The sequence below is a fragment of the Ascaphus truei genome, chromosome 4 (genome assembly GCF_040206685.1).
Source record: "Ascaphus truei isolate aAscTru1 chromosome 4, aAscTru1.hap1, whole genome shotgun sequence".
Lineage (NCBI taxonomy): Eukaryota > Metazoa > Chordata > Amphibia > Anura > Ascaphidae > Ascaphus > Ascaphus truei.
Window position 1 is genome coordinate 16670964 of NC_134486.1, and position 12532 is coordinate 16683495.

Below are 12532 nucleotides of genomic sequence, written 5' to 3' on the forward strand. Positions count from 1 at the left end.
TCTATTCTACAAGTGAAAAAACTCACCAGCTGAGTCCCGCATCCTCCTCGCGCAGCACCGCCGCCGCAGACTAGCGCACCGCCGCCCGCTCCACATCACATCTAAGTACCGGGACAAAGGCCAAAACCCGGGACATTTCCGGGACAGGCAGGCTACCGGGACAGTAATGAAAAAAACGGGACTGTCCCGGCAAAACCGGTACAAGTGGTCACCCTACCTATTTCTTACCAGGGCTACATGGGGAATGTACATGGTTGCTATAGAAACAAGCATGCTTTTAAAAATAGAATACAAGAAAATTGGTCTTTCAAAGTTGCTTTTTTTTAAAACAGAAAATGCTTAAAGTATTTTTTCTTACTACAGAACTGATTTATTAAAAAAGAAACACACATGCAGGATATTGCCTGAACTGCAGCTTTAAAACAATGAAATCTGCTGGCATTGCACTTGAATTTGTATAACTCAACAATACCTAGAATAACCACAGGATGGCAGTGTGTTACTGAGAGTGATGCCCACCTAATTTCAGCTGAAGGAAAGAGCAGGTCTGTTACTCTCGCCCTCTTGCCGCCCCTAGATCTGCCGCCCCTAGGCGGTGCCTTACTTGCTTACCAAATAGGGAAGGGTCCGATTGTCTGTTCACTACGATATTATGTTCACATTATAGACGCAATCACACTTAACACACAAAAATCAGCAATGTTGTGACGTGTGGTCTAAGGGTCACTGGTTTCTAAGCAGGTGTACTTGATTCTAGCTATACCAGGAAAAGGTTCCCTATATGATGCACTCAAAGGCCTCCAGTAATAAATATAACTTTTATTTATCATAAATAAAATGAACTACGAGAGGAGAACTATAAATACAATTAAATAAAACTAATTGGAGCTGCAATGCTGTAACTATAATAGATGAGGTTCTCAGACGGGGCAACAAGGTATGATGTGGGGGTAAACGTGATGTGCGAACACAAGGAGTGGTTGGGTGATAAAAATTCTATTGAAATAAGTGATAAATAATACATGTAAGTGAAAAATATATCAATAACGTGAGAAGGAGGAAATGGAGGCAGGAATAAGCAGACCGCCGTGCTAATGATCCTAAGGGGCCTATGCTCTAAGCCAGACCTGCACAACTCATTAAGCGAGAAGGGCCAAACTGGGATACGAGCGCCAACGGAGAGGGAACACACGCGGGCTGGCGTGTGCGGCCGCCATCATAACCCAGATCCGGTGCAGTGGCTGTGTGAGCTGAAAAGAGAGGGGATACTCTCAAATTTATCCACCGCCCGCTTTTATCTTTCGTCCCGTGAGTGGGCATTTCACTCGGTGTTGCTGATTACCAGTCCCATATTGATTGTCCTATTATATGATATATGATTTTGTCTATGTTTTTTATGTCCAGTGTTTTTAATCAGTTTTATTAAATGTTTTTTATAATCCCAATCACCCATGATCTCAGCTGATATATATCCATTTAATAGTTGTGTGTAGTATATGTTGTTTGTCTATTGCATTTGCAGTATTACACTATGTTTTGTGTTTTTTTACATTTCTTTTAAGCACATCTCTACCGTCTGGAATCCATTTGGGTCTTCCTGTTGGTGAATATATCCTTTAATTGCTGGCGCCTATATAATACTATATTCTTCTTTTGTGAGAAGGGCCAAACTGCTTCAAGTAAAAAAAAATTGGGCCGCACGGGTAAAATCATCATCATCATCATCATCATCATCATCATCATCATCATCATCATCATCATCATCATCATCATCATCATCATCATCTCTCCTCCAGCACCTCTCATCATCATCATCCTCATATATCTCCCCCAGCACCCCTCATCATCATCATCATCCTCATATCTCCCCCAGAACCCCTCACTATCAACCTTTGCGATACTCCCCATCTATCTCTCATACCCATCTCTCCCCCTCACCCACACACATAATACTCCCCCTCCACATCAAACACACAATACACCCCTGCACACCACACACATCCCACCCCCCCTGTACCTCACATCCTTCTCCCCCGTGCACCTCACATCCTTCTCCCCCCCTGCACCTCACATCCTTCTCCCCCCTGCACCTCACATCATTCTCCCCCCCTGCACCTCACATCATTCTCCCCCCCTGCACCTCCAATCACCCCCCTGCACCTCACCCCACCACATCACATCACCACCTCACATCACCCCCCCTGCACATCACCTCCCCTGCACCTCACATCACCCCCTGCATATCACCTCCCCTTCACATCACCCCCCACCCTGCACATCACCTCCCCTGCACCTCACATCACCCCCATGCACATCACCTCCCCTTCACAACACCCCCCCCTGCACATCACCTCACCCCACCACATCACATCACCACCTCACATCACCCCCCCTGCACATCACCTCCCCTGCACCTCACATCACCCCCTGCATATCACCTCCCCTTCATCACCCCCCCTGCACATCTCCTCCCCTGCACCTCACATCACCCCCATGCACATCACCTCCCCTTCACAACACCCCCCCCTGCACATCACCTCCCCTGCACCTCACATCACCCCCCCTGCACATCACCTCCCCTGCACCTCACATCACCCCCCCTGCACATCACCTCCCCTTCACATCACCCCCCCTTCACATCACCCCCCCTTGCACATCACCCCCCTTGCACATCACCCCCTCCTCCCTTTGCACATCACCCCCCCTTGCACATCACCCCCCTCCCTTGCACATCAGCCCCCCTCCCATTGCACATCACCCCCCTCCCCTTGCACATCACCCCCCCTGCACATATCCCCCTGCACCTCACATCATTTGATCACGGCGGGACTGCGCACGCTCGCTCACAAGCAGCGGGCACCGGAAGTGCCGCACTTGAGAGCGGGCTCGGCTTGCGGGAGAAAGGGGAGAGCGGGCTCGGCTCGCGGGGGGAGGGAGAGGGGGCTCGGCTCACGGGGGAGGGAGAGGGGGCTGGGGAGGAGGAGGAGGAGGGGGGAGGAAAGCAGCCGCCACCGCGGGCCGCACAGTGAGTGCCGGCGGGCCACATGTTGTGCAGGCCTGTTCTAAGCGTTCATAAGCCACTTATCGAACACTTATCAGCCAAAATGCCTACTACGTTTCTGTAAGCGTCGATAAGTGGGCGATAAAAGACTGAATCGCCATCATTTTGAGCTTTCACAAAAAAAAAAAATCACAGTGAGCGGCGATAAGCCATTTAATCGGCAGGTTCTAAAACTCGTGCAATTCTAGTAGCCGTGATTAGCTTATCCAAGCCTATCGCGGGTAGGGTTGCCAGGTGGCTTGTCCAATAATACTGGACACAATGGGAAAAGGTGCGACCCCCCCCCCCCCACAATAAATATAAAAAATACCCCCACGCCCCCCGAATACATATAAAACATACCCCCATGCCCCCAGAATACATATAAAAAATACCCCACTTCCCCCTACATATAAAATATACCCCCACCTCCCCAATACATATACAATATACCCCCACCACCCATATACATATAAGATATACCTCCACCACCCCAATAAATATAATATATACCCCCACCACCCATATACATATTAAATATACCCCACCATCCCAATACATATAAAATATACCCCCACCACCCCAATACATATACAAGATAAGATATACCTCCACCACCCCAATAAATATAATATATACCCCCACCACCCATATACATATTAGATATACCCCACCACCCCAATACATATAAAATATACCCCCACCACCCAAATAAAAATAAAATATACCCCCACCACCCCAATACATATAAAATATACCCCCACCACCCAAATAAAAATAAAATATACCCCCACCACCACAATACATATAAAATATACCCCCACCACCCAAATAAAAATAAAATATACCCCCACCACCACAATACATATAAAATATACCCCCACCACCCAAATAAAAATAAAATATACCCCCACCACCCCAATAAATATAACATTGTACCTTACCTTATCTCCTGGCAGGACGCAGACAGCACTGGAACAGGTCTCTGGGCCGCCGGGGTCTGGGTCCGCCCCCGCTGTCCTAAGGTTGGCTGTCCTCTCCTCCAATCAGGGCAGCACACTAGTCGTCCTTGCTCTGCCACCGTCCCGGCCCGCCCTCTCAGCACCAGCGCTTTCCGACGCCCTCTCACTGCCTCCGCCCTCTCAGCAACAGCGCTTGCCGCTGCCCTCTCACTGCCTCGGCCCTCTCAGCAACAGCGCTTGCCGCTGCCCTCTAACTCCCTTCGCCCTCTCAGCACCAGCGCTTTCCAACGCCCTCTCACTGCCTCCACCCTCTCAGCAACAGCGCTTTCCGACGCCCTCTCACTGCCTCCGCCCTCTCAGCACCAGCGTTTTCTGACGCCCTCTCACTGCCTCCGCCCTCTCAGCATCAGCGCTTTCCTACACCCTCTCACTGCCTCCGCCCTCTCAGCACCAGCACTTTCCGACGCCCTCTCACTACCTCCGCCCTCTCAGCACCAGCACTTTCCGACGCCCTCTCACTGCCTCCGCCCTCTCAGCACCAACGCTTTCCGACGCCCTCTCACTGCCTCCGCCCTCTCAGCACCAGCGCTTTCCAATGCCCTCACACTGCCTCCGCCCTCTCAGCACCAGCGCTTTCCGACGCCCTCTCACTACCTCCGCCCTCTCACTGCCTCCGCCCGCCCTCACCGTGGTTGTCAGCTCCCTCTCACTGCCTCCGCCCGCCCTCACCGTGCTTGTCACCGCCCTCTCACTGCCTCCGCCGCCCTCTCACTGCCTCCACCCGCGCTGCGCTTGCCGTCTCGCTGCCTCCGCCCCCCTCGCGCTTGCCGCGCTTGCGTTGCCACTGCCTCCGCCGCTGTAACAATGGTAATACCGGACACATACGTGTCCGGTATTACCTCCAATTTTATACCGGTCAGGTATCGGAATTACCGGCCTGTCCGGGTGAATCCCGAACACTTGGCAACCCTAATCGCGGCTCTAGAATGGAGTAGTGAGAACCTGCTGAGAAGCGGCGAGACAGGACTTAGGAAAAAATGCTTTTTTTTCTGTATCAGATTGATGCTGGGAGTCTCCGGAGCTGATACCCATTAATATCAGCACCGGAGCCCCCCGGCATGAATCCCATGCAATAAAAATGCATTTACAGGCAACTTCATTGCCTTTAGCGGCTAACCACTAAGGCAATGAAGGGGTTAACTGCTTCTCCTACCCACCAAGGGCCAAATACCCCCTTCACCCACCCCCACTACCACAATAAACACATACTCCGGTGGTCCTCGTGGGGATCTAGGGGCCATCAGGTGGTCCCCGCGGGGATCCTCAGGTGGTCCCCGTTTGTGTCTGGGGGCCCTCGGGTGGTCTGCGGTAAAAATCCTGTGTCCAAATTTTTTTTTGCAATTCATTTCAATAAATACACACCCCCTCCTCCCCCAACACATACAGTACTATAATGGGCAAAATAACTATTATTCGGATATGGATAATAGCTCATTTGCCAATTATTAAATAAAACATTAGCCAGCCAGCATAAATAAAGTATGGGGATAGTCTGCTAGCTAGCAAAGTCTGTATAGTTTCAGGAATCCCCGACGAAGTTCAGATGAACGAAACGCGGATCGGATAGAAATGACGCCAGAAGCTATGATATCATGAGCGTGACTGAGACGCCGGTCTCAGAAGGCTGCAACATCTGAACGCAGTTTTGTGGATAGTCACAGCTGGGCTTATACATGTAACCCCCTAATAGAATTACTACTATCACTCTACACTACGCTCCCAGGAGTTAGGGGGTTAATCCTAGTAAGGTACTGGGACAAATGTTGCAATTTAGTCAGGATGTGAAAGTTTTCAAGTGTTTACACAGGTGCCTGGCCACTCTTTTCTTCCAGCATATCCTACTCCCTAGGGTCTATTGCTACACTCTGGGCACTCCCCTTTAGACTAAGGCCGCTGTGTGCGCGGTGCGTGGGCGTGATGGGGTGCCTGGTAGTGCCCGTTCCCGGCAGCAGCGCAGCCTGGTGGACACCAGGCAGTGCGCGACGGGGAGGTGTGGCGGGAGCGCGGCCACGATGCCACACGGCTGGTTCGCCCTCATTAACTGAACCGCTGCCGTGACGTGGCCAGTGCTCCGTCGCCACAAGAGAAGACAAAATCCTTGTATTTGCAAAATGTGGTCACACGTAGCGCCTTGTGTGGGAGCAACTACTGGGGACGTGATCGCCGTCACGGCAGCTGAGGACCTGGCCTTAGAGTGATCCTAAGCAGTATCACCATCTATGTCACTGGTAATCATGATAAAGCTTTAACTTGTCTGTACACAGTTAATTGGCACTTTAAACCTTAAAGGAGTTATAACCAGATCACACTTTGTATATTTTGTATATATTAACATCAGACCAGGATAGAAGCAGACTCTCTATGCCTAATAAAGCCTGCAGCTGCTTTGATCACTGTTCTGATATACAGCTCAGACCCACCGTGTACTAGTTTTAATATCTGTGTTTTTTTGAATATATATTTTTTTTTGTCTACTTATTTTATTGCATTACTTTTGTAGCCAGGTCCCTGTTTCTTACCTCCGGTGAGCACTGTGAGGTTGCAGGAGGGGCGGCCGGGTCGCCGGAGGCTTCTGGCGCTGTGTGGTTTAGGGTGTCTCCATCTTTAGGGCTCGCGCATGTGCAGTGTGTGACGGAGCCTGCAGACAACTTGCGCATGCGCAGGGTGAAGCGCGCAAAGCTGGGCCAATCATAGAAGGCTATAAGCAGTAACTACATATCCCATGAGCCTCCGAGTGAGTCACCTGTGATCAGATAGCCAATAAGGTTTAGGAGATCTCTGCTGACAGGATAGGGAAGCGACCAACGGAGACCACGCTAGTCAGTGGGTGCTGGGATAGCAAGGGGAGAGGAGGTGCGTATGAAGGGGTCAGTGACCCTCTGCATTAGGCCAGTATTCCCCCTAGGCCCCAGTGCAGCCCCTGAGGCACCACAAGTTTGTGGCTGCTGCAGGGAATGGCACTTAAGATAGGGACCTTGTCTGCTTAGCGATTAGAGTTAGTCATGGACACAGAACAGCACTGAGTAGCCTGATATTAGTAGTCTGTGACCAGACTACTGGACGGACGTCAAGGCACGCTGGATGCATCCCTGCAGTGGGAACTCATCGTGGGAGACTTCGCTGGATCGGCGGATCCTTTTTGAAGTATCAGCGGGTCCAGGTGCTGGAGTGCCCGGCAGGTATTTCCATAAGTTCAACAACATACCGGTACATCCAGGCACTGATCACGCCTTGGGGGGTGGGTTCCTTGGGGACACTCTGGGGTTGTGAGACCAAGGGGCTGGTTGGTACATTGGACACGGGAAACGTGCGTTGGACGCGCAATGTTGTCAGTCTCCTACTTGGAGATGTTTTAATGTAGTGCTCTGTAGTCTCCTGGTTCTATCTATGTAGACCTTACTAGTTGGGTATTTTTACCAACAGTCAGTGAGTTTGCCTTCCTGCTTTACATGACATATGTTCACTTAGAGTTTCTTGCTGGGTAACTCACTGTCAATAATGCTGTGAGTGCCAGCTCCACTATGCTGTGAACTACTTTCCACCATTATAGCATGTGTCAGCGTTACCACCTAAGCACGTGTATGTTTACATATTATTAATTATCACTTCAAGTGCTTAGTGGTATATATTCAAGCAGGACTGCTGGACTTTCATCTATGTAATTGCTCACTGAGCAGTATATATTCATATATACTTACCTCTTGGTCTCATAGTTGCTCCAGAGGGGTTAACACCCTGACTTACAGCATCCTTTGTCCTCTACATCCCAACAACATTTAGTTGCTAATTGGGATTGCATAATCATATATTCACTGACATGGATGCTTGGTATTGTTAATTTAATCTATTTTTAATTCACAGTACACAACGTTTTGGTAATATATGTTTTAAGTAAATGTATTAAAAGTTACATTTTACACAGTGTAGGAGTGCAGTTTAGTGAATTCTTTTAGGGGGCACATCCAATTTGTGTTTCCCCTTCCCCTTTTTTCTGGTTCACTTTTCAGTTCACAGTTTGCACCCACATTATTGATTACCACAATAATTCACTTGATTACTTTACTCAATTAGTGTGGTTCTGTGATCACTCCCCAACCCTCTCGTTTTTTCTGACAGCTGGTTCTACCTGGGAATCTACAGCCTATGGTCCTTCGGGCATTACATGATGATCATAGTCATCTGGGAGTGGATAAAACTTTCGTGCTACTACGCGATTGGTTCTTCTGGCCACGCATGAGAGAGTCAGTAGAACAGCACTACCGCCGATGTACCCGTTGCATACAAAGAAAGACCCTACCCACCATGGCCGCTCCCATTGCTCACTTGAAAAGCTCCAGCCCCATGAATCTCGTGTGTATGGAATTTCTCTGTATCGAGCCAGACGCCCGAGGCATCACTGATCACTACACTCGATATGCGCAAGCTTTTCCTACCAAAGATCAAAGGGCCGTTACGGTAGCCAAAGTCTTATGGGAAAGGTACTTTATTCATTATGGACTGCCCAATCGATTGCACTCTAACCAGGGTCGGGACTTTGAAAGTAATCTCATACGGGAATTGCTTAAACTGCTGAATATCACTAAGTCCCAAACTAATATCACTAAGTCCCTATCACCCCGAGGGCAATGCTCTGCCGGAAAAGTTCAACCGAACTCTCATTGATTTGATTGTCACCCTGAATGGCTCTCAGAAGAGCGAGTGAAGTAAACATGTGGAGTCCTTGGTGCATGCCTACAACTGCACCTATCATGAATCCACAGGGTACACTCCTTACTTTCTGATGTTTGGACGAGAAGCTCGGCTACTGGTGGATATACGTCTGAGGATATCTTCCGATGGAGTATCCAACAGGACGCACTTTAAGTACGTACAACGGTTGCGGAACAGTTTGCAGCAGGCACACCAATTAGCAGAGAAAGCTTCAGCTCAATTAAATGCCAGTCACAAACGGCGCTACCACCATAAGGTTCGCCATTGGGAAATTTGTCCTGAGGATGCCGTCCTCCTCCGTAATCTAGGGATTCCAGGGAAGCATAAACTGGCGGACCGTTGGAGAGATGGAGTGTACGAAGTTGAATTGCAGATGCCTGGCCTCCTGGTTTATCGTATCAAGGACTTTGAAGGCCGGGTAAAGCTATGGCACAGAATCATCTGCTCCCCATACGCCAAGTAGGAGATGATGAGCATGAAATACCAGCTACTCCACTAGATGGGGAGCCAAACTCAACAGAGTTTGGTTCAGAAACTATAAATAACACCACCTCTGAGGACTATGGAGGGACCCTCTCAAAGGGGCCCCCAGACCTCCAGGGCATCTCCTGATAGAGCTATGGGTGAAGGGCCCTATGGTCAAACACCAAATTGGGTGGCTCCAGTGAGTCAGCCTCTGGATCCACAGAGCCCATGCTTTGTGCCTCAAAAAAAAAATGTGTCGAGACATTGATCCCCTCAAGGGAAGAGGCTGAGCCTCAGCACTATGTTAGTCACTCTCCAGAGGGAGTGGTCGAAGAACAGCTCCGCAGGAGCCAAAGAGTTGGGCAACTTCCAATGAGGATGACGTGATCAATTCGAGGCACCCCATTATGAGGCTCAGCAGTGGGCTTGCAGTAAAATGAGATATATTATAGTAATGTTCAATGAAATGTATAATCTTATGTAGAGCTGATACATGTGATAAGTTGTATTCATATGATCTGTATTTTTATTGTGTAAAATATGTGTGGCCCTGTGGTGTACGTTCCCAAGCGGGGTCGTTGGATTTCTCACCAGGAGGAGGATGTAGCCAGGTCCCTGTTTCTTACCTCCGGTGTGTGCTGCGAGGTTGCAGGAGGGGCAGCCGGGTCGCCGGGGGCTCCTGGCACTGTGTAGTTTAGGGCTCCGCCATCTTTAGGGCTCGCGCATGCGTAGTGAGTACAGTGAGCGACAGAGCCTGCAGACAGCTTGCGCATGTGCAGAGCGAAGCTCGTGAAGCTGGGCCAATCCAAGGAGGCTATAAGCAAGGACTACATATCCCATGAGCCTCCGAGTGAGTCACCTGTGATCAGATAGCCAATAAGGTTTAGGAGATCTCTGCTGACAGGATAGGGAAGTGACCAATGGAGACCATGCTAGTCAGTGGGTGATGGGATAGCAAGGGGAGAGGAGGTGCGTATGCAGGGGTCAGTGACCCTCTGCATTAGGCCAGTATTCCCCCCTAGGCCCCAATGCAGGCCCTGAGGCACCAGCAGTTTGTGGCTGCTGCAGGGAACAGACCCTTAGGTTAGATAGGGACCTTGTCTGGTTAGCAATTAGAATTAGTCAGGGACAAAGTATAGCAAAGTATAGCCTGATATTAGAAGCTTGGGACCAGACTACTGGACAGACGTCAAGGCACGCTGGAGGCATCCCCTGCAGTGGGAACTCATCGTGGGAGACTTCGCTGGATCAGCGGATCCTTTTTGAAGTATCAGCGGGTCCGGGTGCTGGAGTGCCCGGCAGGTATTTCCATAAGTGCAACAACATACCGGTACATCCAGGCACTGATTCCGCCTTGGGTGCTGGGTTCCTTGGGGACACTCTGGGGTTGAGAGACAAGGGGCTGGTTGGTACATTGGACATGGTGTGGGGGAATACACAGTGGTGGGTCATTCCTATATACGGCAAGGGATGGTTATGGTTAATAGTTGGATTGTATTTCTGTTTATTCTGTGTGACATCTGCAGTAAAGCTTATCAACTTAAGATAAGAGCTGTTGTCACTATTTCCTGTCTGGGGTTATCTCATATTATTGGGATCCTGGCCAGTGGAGGCGCTGCCAGTACTTATATTGTTGCCCCAGGCTCTCAGTGGCGGAGGCTCAGATCTCTAGGAGCCAGCAGGTAAAGCTAGCACCAGTAGACCCTTTATGTTAGGAGAAAACAGGGCTACACTTAATAACGTTCTAAGTTTTAATTCACTCACTACCCTAGATCACGAGTGCAACACTGCAGAGCTTGTCCCCTTGTGTTCTCTGATAATTTAGTCTCTTCTCTTACTCTGTTGAATGCTAGAAAGCAATGCACTGGTAAAAAAAGGATGACTCTTTGCTTTTTTTTCACAGCCTGTGTGATCCGATTCGAGATTACGGGAACAGCTCGTGTTTTGGAAGGAAGAGCTATTCAGAGGTGCAGACCAGAGAATACAGAACAGGATGCATTTCCTTCACCTACAGACAGCCATCCTCATTAGTCATTTTGAGACAGAAATTTTAAAATTAGCACCAGATGTGACAGATTTAGGATTTCTGTGCTTTGCATCAGGAAACAAAACATTATATTTTGAAACCACTAGTTAGTAAATTGTCAGTCATCTGGTTGTAAGCTAAGAACTGTCAAAAAGGTAAATGTATGTATGTATGTATGTATGTATGTATGTATGTATGTATGTACAGTATGTATGCATGCATATGTGTATGTATGTATGTACAGTATGCATGTACAGTATCTATGTACATGTATATATATATATATATATATATATATATATATATATATATATATATATATATATATAGCTGATATACCCGGCGTTGCCCGGGCGTGGAAGGGCAGGGGCCATGGAGTGGAAGGGGGGGGGCAAAGGGCAGGGGGGGGGCAAAGGGCAGGGAGGGGGGGGCAAAGGGCAGGGAGGGGGGGGCAAAGGGCAGGGAGGGGGGGGGGCAAAGGGAAGGGAGGGGGGGACTCAATCCCCCCCACACACACACACAATCCCCCACCACACACACACACAATCCCCCCCCCCACACACACACACAATCCCCCTCCCCACAATTCCCCCCCACACACAATCACACAATCCCCACACTCAATCCCCCCCACACACACACACACAATCCCCCCCCCACACACAATCCCCCCACACTCACACACTTCCCACACACACACACACACACACTCAATCCCCCCCACCCCACCCCCCCCACACACACACACACTCAATCCCCCCCACCCCCCACACACACACTCAATCCCCCCACACACACACTCAATCACTCCCCCCCCACCACCACCACAACAAACACCACCAACACACACACACACACACTTAATCAGTCCACAATTTCACCTGGGGGGGCGACATGCTCCGATCCCCCAACCCCCCATGCTGCTGAAAACGGGAAGCAGACAGGAAGAGAAGGAGGGGCTGTCTGTGTGCAGAGAGAAGCCCCGCCCCCTCTGCAAGACACAGACATAGAAGCAGCAGCACGGAGCGCCCCCAGGTTTCCCTGCAAGCTGCTCGCGCACCCCCTACCTAATCGTGCGCCCCCCCAAGGGGGCGCGCCCCAAGCTAATGTATGTAACACCCCCCCCTACGTGTGTGTGTGTGTGTGTCTGTGTGTGTGTGTGTGTGTGTGTGTGTGTGTGTGTGTGTGTGTGTGTGTGTGTGTGTGTGTGTGTGTGTGTGTGTGTGTGTGTGTGTGTGTGTGTGTGTGTGTGTGTGTGTGTGTGTGTGT